The sequence below is a fragment of the Carcharodon carcharias genome, assembly GCF_017639515.1.
Source record: "Carcharodon carcharias isolate sCarCar2 chromosome 29 unlocalized genomic scaffold, sCarCar2.pri SUPER_29_unloc_22, whole genome shotgun sequence".
Classification (NCBI taxonomy): Eukaryota; Metazoa; Chordata; class Chondrichthyes; order Lamniformes; family Lamnidae; genus Carcharodon; species Carcharodon carcharias.
Genome location: NW_024470668.1, coordinates 164,129 through 177,432, shown reverse-complemented (window position 1 = coordinate 177,432; position 13,304 = coordinate 164,129).

The window sequence follows — 13,304 nt, the reverse complement described above, 5'->3', positions numbered from 1 at the left end:
ACTCTTAATGTACTTGTAAAATAACTTTGGATTTTCCATAATTTTTCCTGCTAATGTTTCTTCATGCTCCCTTTTTGCTCTACTAATTTCCGTTTTAAGGTCCCCCTACACATTCTATAGTCTTCTAAGGCTTCCGCTGTTTTGAGCCCTCGGTATCTGCCATAAGCCTCCCTTTTTCTCTTTATCCAATCCTGTAAATCTCTCGACATCCAGGGTTCCCTGGATTTGTTGGTCCCACCCTTTGCCTTTACTGGAATATGTTGGCCCTGTCCTCTCCCTACTTCCTTCTTGAATGAGTCCCATTGCTCTGACGCAGATTTCCCTAAAAGTAGCTGCTCCCAGTCCACTCTGGCCAAATCATATTTGATCTTATTAAAATCGGCCTTCCCCCAATTAAGAACTCAGATTTCTGGCCCATCCTTGTTCTTTTCCATAACAACCTAGAATCTAATGGAATGAAGATCACTATCTGCACAATGCTCCCCCACTGATACCTCTACCACTTGCCTGGTTACATTCCTTAAAATTCAGTCCAGGACAGACCTCTCTCTTGCAGGATCTTCTATGTACTGGCTTAAAAATCTCTCCTGGATGCATTTTAACAATTCTGCCCCCTCTAAAACTATCACACTATGACTAACCCAGTTATTGTTGGGGAAGTTGAAAACTCCCACCATTACAACCTGATTATTTTTATACTTCTCTGAATTTTGCCTTTGTATCTGCACTTCTATTTCTCTGAGTGTCCCGGGGCCTGTAGAACACTCCCAGAAATCTGATTGCTCAATATTTGTTTTTAGGTTCTACCCATATGGCTTCATTTGAGGAGCCCCCTAAGGTGTCTTCCCTCCTCACTGCAATAATTGATTCCTTGATCAATATTGCGATACCCCCTCCTCTTTTACCTCCTTCCCTGTCTTGCCAGAAGACCCTGTATCCTGTAATATTGAGCTGTCAATCCTGCCCCTCTCTCAACCATGTCTCTGTGACAGCAATTACATCAAACATCCATGTGTTAATTTGTGGCCTCAACTCATCTGCTTTATTCATCAGATTCCTTGCATTAAAATAAATACAATCCAACCTTTCCACGCTATCTTGAGCCTTAACGGACCAATAATTTCTCTGCCTTCCAGGTTCACTTGCTCTCTCTTCTAATTTTGGCTGTGCATCTCCCTCTGCTGAACCTCCTCTCGGGATCCCATCCCCTGCCATATTAGTTTAAAGCCTCCCCAATTGCATCAAGGGTAAAATGCCAATTGAAACCGGGGGCAACATCCAAGAATGACAATCCCACAGATCAATGTGAGCAATTAAAGACACCTCCAGACAAGGTTACTACCACAAGATCTGGGCGTAACAGCAGATTACCTCTACGCTTTAGAGACTCAAATATTCAACAGATCTATACACTTATGTAATTGTCAAGAAATATGAAAATGATACCAGAAACCTCTTGTTCCCTGTCCTTCTCAAAGATCCATCCCTGCAGCGGGAGCCTTAAGAGTTATTGATGTGGGACTTAATTGATCAGATTGTAGAATGAACCGGAACAGAAGGAAGCCATTTGGCCCATCGAGCCTGTGCTGGGCCTTTGAAAGATCTGTCCAATTAGTCCCACTCTCACCTCTGCTCTCTCCTCCACAGCCCTGCAAAATGTCCCCTTCAAGTATTTATCCAGTTCCCCTTCTGAAAGTTCCTGTTGAATCTGCGCCTACCGCCCTTTCAGGCAGTGAGTCAATGGTCTCTCTCTGAGCTGCAAAGTGCTAATATTGTGTGAAATTTAAATGCTGCAGCAGATCAGAGACAATCATGATAACTCAGAATATTTGACAGTTTTACACACAGAGAGCTTTGCCTTCCTTCTCTCTTTCAGTTACGTTGCAACCTTTTTGAAGTTTTTAGCAAGGTGATAATGGACAGGAAGTGTGACACTGAACAGCCTGTCTATTCCAGGAGCTGCTGTGTTGTCTTCATGGGAAATTCTGACTAAAATCAGCAAAAGACACAAATTTCAGGGCATTGTTATCCGAGTCCTATCATCAGGATAGACTTAATTCCCCAGTTTTTTATCCCTGCTTCTCTATTCAGCTGATCGCCGCCCCTGTCACTCGCTGACCTACACTGGCTCCCAGTCCAGCAATGACTCAAATTTCAAATTCTCATCATTGATTTCCTATCCCTCCATCCACCCTCTCCACTCTCTATCCCTGTCACCTCCTCCAACCCTGAAACCCTCTGAGATCTCTGCTCTCCTCCAATTCTGCTGTCAGACAGGGAGTCAGTGTATATCAGTGAGCACAGGGGTGATGGGTGAATGGGACTTGGTGTGAGTTTGCACACTAGCTCACTGCTGAATCGGTTCCCAATCACAGCTCAATAAGAATGCTCCTTAACAAAGACTATTGACCATAAATCTGTCCGAGCTGACGATGATATTACCTTGGAGAAGTGAAAGGAGGAAGTAAGATTTCCCGATCATTGTCCACTCCCAGATACTTCATCAGCTGCTCACCCTCAAGCTGTGAAAGAGAAAGGAGTTAATGAGAACCCGCCTCTTGTCCGACAGCTCTCGAGAGATCAGAACTGCTTTTAGACAATGTCTTCACTGATTAATTTGATTCTCTGTGGGATGATAGGTGCTCTGCAGAGAGTTACAAGGCTTTAAGAAAGCATAACATTGAAGGACTTGCATTTCTATATCGCCTTTCACCACCTCAGGATGTCCCAAAGCTCATGTCTCTGCACTTCCCTCATCCCTTGAGCTAGAAAAATATTCTGTATAACAGACTTGAGCCTCACACCCAGATCTCAATAATCAGTAGAAATCTTTCAAAGGCATCAATCATTGGAATCTGTCTTTATAAAGTCACAACATCAACAAAGGACGGTGTTGGTCGTGGAAGTGAATTCCAATCGTTCCGTTACTTACCCAGGACCTGTCCGACTGCTCGCCTGGGGAGGAACTGCCCACACGCTCTGCTTGCGCTGAATGACCTCTTCCTGTGCTGCTCCCTCTGTGTATTTAATTAGAAAGGGTTGATGTGTCACTGTGAGACAAAATGTGAGGCGTTTGCTGTCAAGGTGTGAAAGCAGCTCTTTGCCTGTCACAGTAAGAAAACTGTTAACCCTATGTGTACCAAGAATGTGGCTGAATGACCATCGAATGTTCACATGAAATAGACTCGAGGGGGCTGAACAACCCTCTCCTGTTCCTGTCTAACAGGCTCAAGAGGACAGAATGGGATTCCTCCAGTCCCTGTTTAACTGGCTCGAGGGACTGAACGGGCCTCCTCCTGTTCCTGTGTAACTGGCTTGAGTGGTGATGATAGGTGCTCTGCAGAGAGTTACAAGGGTTTAAGAAAGAAAAACGATGAAGGACATGCATTTCTATATCGCCTTTAACCTCCTCAGGACATCCCAAAGCTCATGTCTCTGCACTTCCCTTATCCCTTGAGCTAGAAGGATGTTCTGTATAACAGACTTGAGACTCACACCCAGATCTCAATAATCAGTAGAAATATTTCAAAGGCATCAATCATTGGAATCTGTCTTTATAAATTCACAACATCAACAAAGGACGGTGTTGGTTGTGGAAGTGAATTCCAATCGTTCCGTTACTTACCCAGGACCTGTCCGACTGCTCGCCTGTGGAGGAACTGCCCACACGCTCTGCTTGGGCTGAATGACCTCTTCCTGTGCTGCTCCCTCTGTGTCTTTAATTAGAAAGGTTTGATGTGTCACTGTGAGACAAAATGAGGAAGTGGTTAGTGCCAAGTGAGAAAGCAGCGCTTTGCCTCGTACAGTTAGAAAACTGTTAACCCTTTGTGTGCCAAGAATGTGGCTGAATGACCTTCGAATGTTCACATAAAACAGACTCGAGGGGGCTGAATGACCTCCTCCTGTTCCTGTGTAACAGGTTAAATTGGCTGAATGGGCCTCCTCCTGTTCCTGTGCAACTGGCTCGAGGGAAATGAATGGGCCTCCTCCTGTTCCTGTGTAACAGGCTCGAGGGGCTGAATGGGCCTCCTCCTGTTCCTGTGTAACAGGCTCGAGGGGCTGAATGGGCCTCCTCCTGTTCCTGAGTAACAGGCTTAAGGGGCTGAATGGATCTCCTCCTGTTCCTGTGTAACAGGCTCGAGGGGCTGAATGGGCCTCCTCCTGTTCCTGAGTAACAGGCTTAAGGGGCTGAATGGATCTCCTCCTGTTCCTGTGTAACAGGCTTGAGGGGCTGAACGGGCCTCCACCTGTTCCTATGTAACAGGCTCGAGGGGCTGAATGGGCCTCCTCCTGTTCCTGTGTAACAGGCTCGAAGGGGCTGAATGTACCTCCTCCTGTTCCTGTGTAAAAGGCTTGAGAGGTGATGATAGGTGCTCTGCAGAAAGTTACAAGGCTTTAAGAAAGAAAAACAATGAAGGATTTGCATTTCTATAGAACCTTTCAGCTCCTCAGGATGTCCCAAAGTTCATGTCTCTGCACTTCCCTCATCCCTTGAGCTAGAAAGATGTTCTGTACAACAGACTTGAGCCTCACACCCAGATCTCAATAATCAGTGGAAATCTTTCAAAGGCATCAATCATTGGAATCTGTCTTTATAAAGTCACAACATCAACAAAGGACGGTGTTGGTTGTGGAAGTGAATTCCAATCGTTCCGTTACTTACCCAGGACCTGTACGACTGCTCGCCTGGGGAGGAACTGCCCACACGCTCTGCTTGGGCTGAATGACCTCTTCCTGTGCTGCACCCTCTGTGTATTTAATTAGAAAGGGTTGATGTGTCACTGTGAGACAAAATGTGAGGTGTTTGCTGTCAAGGTGTGAAAGCAGCTCTTTTCCTGTCACAGTAAGAAAACTGTTAACCCTCTGTGTACCAAGAATGTGGCTGAATGACCATCGAATGTTCACACAAAACAGACTTGAGGGGGCTGAATGGGCCTCCTCCTGTTCCTGTGTAACAGGCACAAGGGTTCAGAACTGGCCTCCTGCATTTCCTGTGTAACAGGCTCGAGGGGCTGAATGGGCCTCCTCCTGTTCCTGTGTAACAGGCTCGAGGGGCTGAATGGCCTCCTCCTGTTCCTGTGTAACAGGCTCGAGGGGCTGAATGGGCCTCCTCCTGTTCCTGTGTAACAGGCTCGAGGGGCTGAACGGGCCTCCTCCTGTTCCTGTGTAACAGGCTCGAGGGGCTGAACGGGCCTCCTCCTGTTCCTGTGTAACAGGCTCGAGGGGCTGAATGGACCTCCTCCTGTTCCTGTGTAACAGGCTCGAGGGGCTGAATGGGCCTCCTTCTGTTACTGTTTTATTGGCATGAGGGGCTGAATGGCCTCCTCCCGATGCTGTGTTCCGGGCTTGAGGGACTGAATGGCCTCCCCGTTTTCCTGTGAAACAGGCTCATGGGGCTGGATGGCCTCTTCCTCTTGCTGAGTAAAAGGCTCATGGGTCTCAAAGGGCCTCCTCCTGTTCCTGCATAACTGCCTTATGGCACTGAAATGTCCTCCTGCTGTGACTGTGTAACAGGCTCAAGGGCCTGAATGTCCTCCCCCTTTTACTGCAAAACAGGCACATGGGGCTGAATAGGCCTTCCCCAGTTACTGTAGACCAGGCTTGAGGGGGCTGAATGGGCCTCCTCCTGTTCCTGTGGACCAGGCTCGAAGGGGCTGAATGGGCCTCCTCCTGTTCCTGTGTAACAGGCTCGAGGGGCTGAATGGGCCTCCTCCTGTTCCTATGTAACAGGCTCGAGGGGCTGAATGGGCCTCCTCCTGTTCCTGTGTAACAGGCTCGAGGGGCTGAATGGCCTCCTCCTGTTGCTGCACAATAGGTTCATGGCGCTGAATAGCCTTCCCCCTGTTTCTGTGTAACAGACTCGAGGAGCTGAATGTGCATCCTGCTGTTCCTGTGTAAGTGGTTCAAGGGGCTGAGTGCTCCTCCTCCTGTTCCTCTGTAACAGGCTCTTGGGGCTGAATAGACCTTCCCCTGTTCCTCAGTAACAGGCTTGAGTGGGTGAATGTACCTCCTCCTGTTCCTGTGTAGCAGGCTCGAGGGGCTAAATGCGTCTCCTCCTGTTCCTGTGTAACAGGCTCGAGGGGCTGAATGGCCTCCTCCTGTTCCTGTGTAACAGGCTCGAGGGGCTGAATGGCCTCCTCCTGTTCTTGTGTAACAGGTTCGAGGGGCTGAATGGCCTCCTCCTGTTCCTGTGTAACAGGATCGATGGGATGAATGTCCTCTTCTCATTAAAAATAAATACTGCAGATGCTGTAAATCTGAAATAAAAACAGAAAATGCTGCATTAACTCAGCAGGTCTGGCAGCAGCTGTGGAGAGAGAAACAGAGTTTTTGCTTTGAGACTCTGAAGAAGGGTCATACGGACTTGAAATGCTAATTCTGTTTATCTCTCCACAGATGCTGCCAGACCTACTCAGTTTCTCCAGCATTTCTGTTTTTATTTCAGGTGCTCTCTTGTTCCTGTGTAGCAGGCTCAAGGGGGCTGAATGGCCTCCTCCTGTTCCTATTCAATGGGCAGTTAAAGCATGTGTCTGATTTTGGACCTCAAACCCAATTCTCTCCTCACGACATTGACAGAGGAAATGACCAGTTACAGATCAATGCAGGAGGATTATTTATTTTCCCAATCTTTGATCCAAGCATCTCATCAAACACAGAGCGGAACCAGGATCGAGGATGTTTGTCTCTGTAATCTGTAACACATCGCACAGTTCACCCATCCACTCAGCCTTCAGGATGGATGCTAATTGTACTCTCCAAGAATGAAAGACTAAAATGGTGGTTTATTGCAGTTATATCTCATTCCGTTATCAAAGCTGTCTCATCCATCCATGACATACTGAAGAAGGTAAACCTGCAACCAATTTTTCACATCATAATTTCCTATGTTCATTGGCAACATCAATGTAAACATGTCACGCTGAAATGATGTCCTCCCACCAGTGGTGGCACTGTAGCACATCTGTTATCCTCCAAACTGCAGGGAATTTCTCAAATCTCCAATCAAATTGTTTCCCTGTTTCCCAGATTGTTGCTCGTTTCGCTGTTTAACGATGAAGTGTAAAATCCAAATATATATCTGAAAATACATTTGACTGTAAAATGGTGAGTAAGTTATCCCGATCTCCTCTGCTGCAATTATCCACCGATCCTGCATTTCCTGAAGTCTACACTGGCTGATGAATATTCTGTAAACACTGACAGACAGGAAGGTGAATAACAGAATGAAAATTAACTCATAATCACGGACACGGGATTGAATTTGTCCGTCCTGTCCTGGTACATCATCGAACGATATCTAAAGACATTTACAATCAGAATGGAGAGAAGGATGTTTCCAACAGTGAGGGACAATTCTGAAGGAGGATGTTCAAATTGAAACCCACAGACAACCATCCTGGATAGATCATTCTGAAGAAATTCCATCAGATTGTAACAAGAGGTTTAAATCTATTTCCTGGGAGTGAGTTCCTGTGGATATTAGGAAGGTAAATTGGAGTTTTGAATGATTCTCCCGTTCTGTATTCTCCCCACACTGTGTGTGTCTCATTCTTGCTCAGTTTATAAATTCCCATAAACAGAATCCTCGGCAAAATCACAGTTTGCGTAAAGATCATCATCTGTATCAGGATTGACTCCGCGGTTAGATTTCATTTCCAGATACTTCTCATCTTTCTTCTGTAATAGAAACAGAAATGATCAGATTGACAATCAGAGTGATCAGTGTTTAGTATTATTGATCCAAATCAAAAATTCCACCCATAATAGATACATTAATTATTGATACTGAACGGTGTTTGATTATTGATACTGAACGGGGTTTGATTATTGATACTGAACGGGGTTTGATTATTGATACTGAACGGGGTTTGATTATTGATACTGAACGGGGTTTGATTATTGATACTGAACGGGGTTTGATTATTGATACTGAACGGGGTTTGATTATTGATTCTGAACGGGGTTTGATTATTGATTCTGAACGGGGTTTGATTATTGATACTGAACGGGGTTTGATTATTGATACTGAACGGGGTTTGATTATTGATACTGAACGGGGTGTGATTATTGATACTGAACGGGGTTTGATTATTGATACTGAACGGGGTTTGATTATTGATACTGAACGGGGTTTGATTATTGATACTGAACGGGGTTTGATTATTGATTCTGAACGGGGTTTGATTATTGATACTGAACGGGGTTTGATTATTGATTCTGAACGGGGTTTGATTATTGATACTGAACGGGGTTTGATTATTGATACTGAACGGGGTTTGATTATTGATACTGAACGGGGTTTGATTATTGATACTGAACGGGGTTTGATTATTGATACTGAACGGGGTTTGATTATTGATACTGAACGGGGTTTGATTATTGATACTGAACGGGGTTTGATTATTGATACTGAACGGGGTTTGATTATTGATACTGAACGGGGTGTGATTATTGATACTGAACGGGGTTTGATTATTGATACTGAACGGGGTTTGATTATTGATACTGAACAGGGTTTGATTATTGATTCTGAACGGGGTTTGATTATTGATACTGAACGGGGTTTGATTATTGATACTGAACGGGGTTTGATTATTGATTCTGAACGGGGTTTGATTATTGATACTGAACGGGGTTTGATTATTGATACTGAACGGGGTTTGATTATTGATACTGAACGGGGTTTGATTATTGATACTGAACGGGGTTTGATTATTGATTCTGAACGGGGTTTGATTATTGATACTGAACGGGGTTTGATTATTGATACTGAACGGGGTTTGATTATTGATACTGAACGGGGTTTGATTATTGATACTGAACGGGGTTTGATTATTGATACTGAACGGGGTTTGATTATTGATACTGAACGGGGTTTGATTATTGATACTGAACGGGGTTTGATTATTGATACTGAACGGGGTTTGATTATTGATACTGAACGGGGTTTGATTATTGATACTGAACGGGGTTTGATTATTGATTCTGAACGGGGTTTGATTATTGATACTGAACGGGGTTTGATTATTGATACTGAACGGGGTTTGATTATTGATTCTGAACGGGGTTTGATTATTGATACTGAACGGGGTTTGATTATTGATACTGAACGGGGTTTGATTATTGATACTGAACGGGGTTTGATTATTGATTCTGAACGGGGTTTGATTATTGATTCTGAACGGGGTTTGATTATTGATACTGAACGGGGTTTGATTATTGATTCTGAACGGGGTTTGATTATTGATACTGAACGGGGTTTGATTATTGATACTGAACGGGGTTTGATTATTGATACTGAACGGGGTTTGATTATTGATACTGAACGGGGTTTGATTATTGATACTGAACGGGGTTTGATTATTGATACTGAACGGGGTTTGATTATTGATACTGAACGGGGTTTGATTATTGATACTGAACGGGGTTTGATTATTGATACTGAACGGGGTTTGATTATTGATACTGAACGGGGTTTGATTATTGATACTGAACGGGGTTTGATTATTGATACTGAACGGGGTTTGATTATTGATACTGAACGGGGTTTGATTATTGATACTGAACGGGGTTTGATTATTGATACTGAACGGGGTTTGATTATTGATACTGAACGGGGTTTGATTATTGATACTGAACGGGGTTTGATTATTGATACTGAACGGGGTTTGATTATTGATACTGAACGGGGTTTGATTATTGATACTGAACGGGGTTTGATTATTGATACTGAACGGGGTTTGATTATTGATACTGAACGGGGTTTGATTATTGATACTGAACGGGGTTTGATTATTGATACTGAACGGGGTTTGATTATTGATACTGAACGGGGTTTGATTATTGATACTGAACGGGGTTTGATTATTGATACTGAACGGGGTTTGATTATTGATACTGAACGGGGTTTGATTATTGATACTGAACGGGGTTTGATTATTGATACTGAACGGGGTTTGATTATTGATACTGAACGGGGTTTGATTATTGATACTGAACGGGGTTTGATTATTGATACTGAACGGGGTTTGATTATTGATACTGAACGGGGTTTGATTATTGATACTGAACGGGGTTTGATTATTGATACTGAACGGGGTTTGATTATTGATACTGAACGGGGTTTGATTATTGATACTGAACGGGGTTTGATTATTGATCTGAACGGGGTTTGATTATTGATTCTGAACGGGGTTTGATTATTGATACTGAACGGGGTTTGATTATTGATACTGAACGGGGTTTGATTATTGATACTGAACGGGGTTTGATTATTGATACTGAACGGGGTTTGATTATTGATTCTGAACGGGGTTTGATTATTGATACTGAACGGGGTTTGATTATTGATACTGAACGGGGTTTGATTATTGATACTGAACGGGGTTTGATTATTGATACTGAACGGGGTTTGATTATTGATACTGAACGGGGTTTGATTATTGATACTGAACGGGGTTTGATTATTGATACTGAACGGGGTTTGATTATTGATACTGAACGGGGTTTGATTATTGATTCTGAACGGGGTTTGATTATTGATACTGAACGGGGTTTGATTATTGATACTGAACGGGGTTTGATTATTGATTCTGAACGGGGTTTGATTATTGATACTGAACGGGGTGTGATTATTGATACTGAACGGGGTGTGATTATTGATTCTGAACGGGGTTTGATTATTGATACTGAACGGGGTTTGATTATTGATTCTGAACGGGGTTTGATTATTGATACTGAACGGGGTTTGATTATTGATTCTGAACGGGGTTTGATTATTGATTCTGAACGGGGTTTGATTATTGATACTGAACGGGGTTTGATTATTGATTCTGAACGGGGTTTGATTATTGATACTGAACGGGGTTTGATTATTGATACTGAACGGGGTTTGATTATTGATACTGAACGGGGTTTGATTATTGATACTGAACGGGGTTTGATTATTGATACTGAACGGGGTTTGATTATTGATACTGAACGGGGTTTGATTATTGATACTGAACGGGGTTTGATTATTGATTCTGAACGGGGTTTGATTATTGATACTGAACGGGGTTTGATTATTGATTCTGAACGGGGTTTGATTATTGATACTGAACGGGGTTTGATTATTGATACTGAACGGGGTTTGATTATTGATTCTGAACGGGGTTTGATTATTGATTCTGAACGGGGTTTGATTATTGATACTGAACGGGGTTTGATTATTGATACTGAACGGGGTTTGATTATTGATTCTGAACGGGGTTTGATTATTGATTCTGAACGGGGTTTGATTATTGATTCTGAACGGGGTTTGATTATTGATACTGAACGGGGTTTGATTATTGATTCTGAACGGGGTTTGATTATTGATACTGAACGGGGTTTGATTATTGATTCTGAACGGGGTTTGATTATTGATTCTGAACGGGGTTTGATTATTGATTCTGAACGGGGTTTGATTATTGATACTGAACGGGGTTTGATTATTGATACTGAACGGGGTTTGATTATTGATACTGAACGGGGTTTGATTATTGATACTGAACGGGGTTTGATTATTGATACTGAACGGGGTTTGATTATTGATACTGAACGGGGTTTGATTATTGATACTGAACGGGGTTTGATTATTGATACTGAACGGGGTTTGATTATTGATACTGAACGGGGTTTGATTATTGATACTGAACGGGGTTTGATTATTGATACTGAACGGGGTTTGATTATTGATTCTGAACGGGGTTTGATTATTGATACTGAACGGGGTTTGATTATTGATACTGAACGGGGTTTGATTATTGATACTGAACGGGGTTTGATTATTGATACTGAACGGGGTTTGATTATTGATACTGAACGGGGTTTGATTATTGATACTGAACGGGGTTTGATTATTGATACTGAACGGGGTTTGATTATTGATACTGAACGGGGTTTGATTATTGATACTGAACGGGGTTTGATTATTGATACTGAACGGGGTTTGATTATTGATACTGAACGGGGTTTGATTATTGATACTGAACGGGGTGTGATTATTGATACTGAACGGGGTTTGATTATTGATACTGAACGGGGTTTGATTATTGATACTGAACGGGGTTTGATTATTGATACTGAACGGGGTTTGATTATTGATACTGAACGGGGTTTGATTATTGATACTGAACGGGGTTTGATTATTGATACTGAACGGGGTTTGATTATTGATACTGAACGGGGTTTGATTATTGATACTGAACGGGGTTTGATTATTGATACTGAACGGGGTTTGATTATTGATACTGAACGGGGTTTGATTATTGATACTGAACGGGGTTTGATTATTGATACTGAACGGGGTTTGATTATTGATACTGAACGGGGTTTGATTATTGATACTGAACGGGGTTTGATTATTGATACTGAACGGGGTTTGATTATTGATTCTGAACGAGGTTTGATTATTGATACTGAACCGGGTTTGATTATTGGTACTGAACGGGGTTTGATTATTGATACTGAACGGGGTGTGATTATTGATACTGAACGGGGTTTGATTATTGATACTGAACGGGGTTTGATTATTGATACTGAACGGGGTTTGATTATTGATACTGAACGGGGTTTGATTATTGATACTGAACGGGGTTTGATTATTGATACTGAACGGGGTTTGATTATTGATACTGAACGGGGTTTGATTATTGATACTGAACGGGGTTTGATTATTGATACTGAACGGGGTTTGATTATTGATTCTGAACGGGGTTTGATTATTGATACTGAACGGGGTTTGATTATTGATACTGAACGGGGTTTGATTATTGATACTGAACGGGGTTTGATTATTGATACTGAACGGGGTTTGATTATTGATACTGAACGGGGTTTGATTATTGATACTGAACGGGGTTTGATTATTGATACTGAACGGGGTTTGATTATTGATACTGAACGGGGTTTGATTATTGATTCTGAACGGGGTTTGATTATTGATACTGAACGGGGTTTGATTATTGATACTGAACGGGGTTTGATTATTGATACTGAACGGGGTTTGATTATTGATACTGAACGGGGTTTGATTATTGATACTGAACGGGGTGTGATTATTGATACTGAACGGGGTGTGATTATTGATACTGAACGGGGTTTGATTATTGATACTGAACGGGGTTTGATTATTGATACTGAACGGGGTTTGATTATTGATACTGAACGGGGTTTGATTATTGATACTGAACGGGGTTTGATTATTGATACTGAACGGGGTTTGATTATTGATACTGAACGGGGTTTGATTATTGATTCTGAACGGGGTTTGATTATTGATA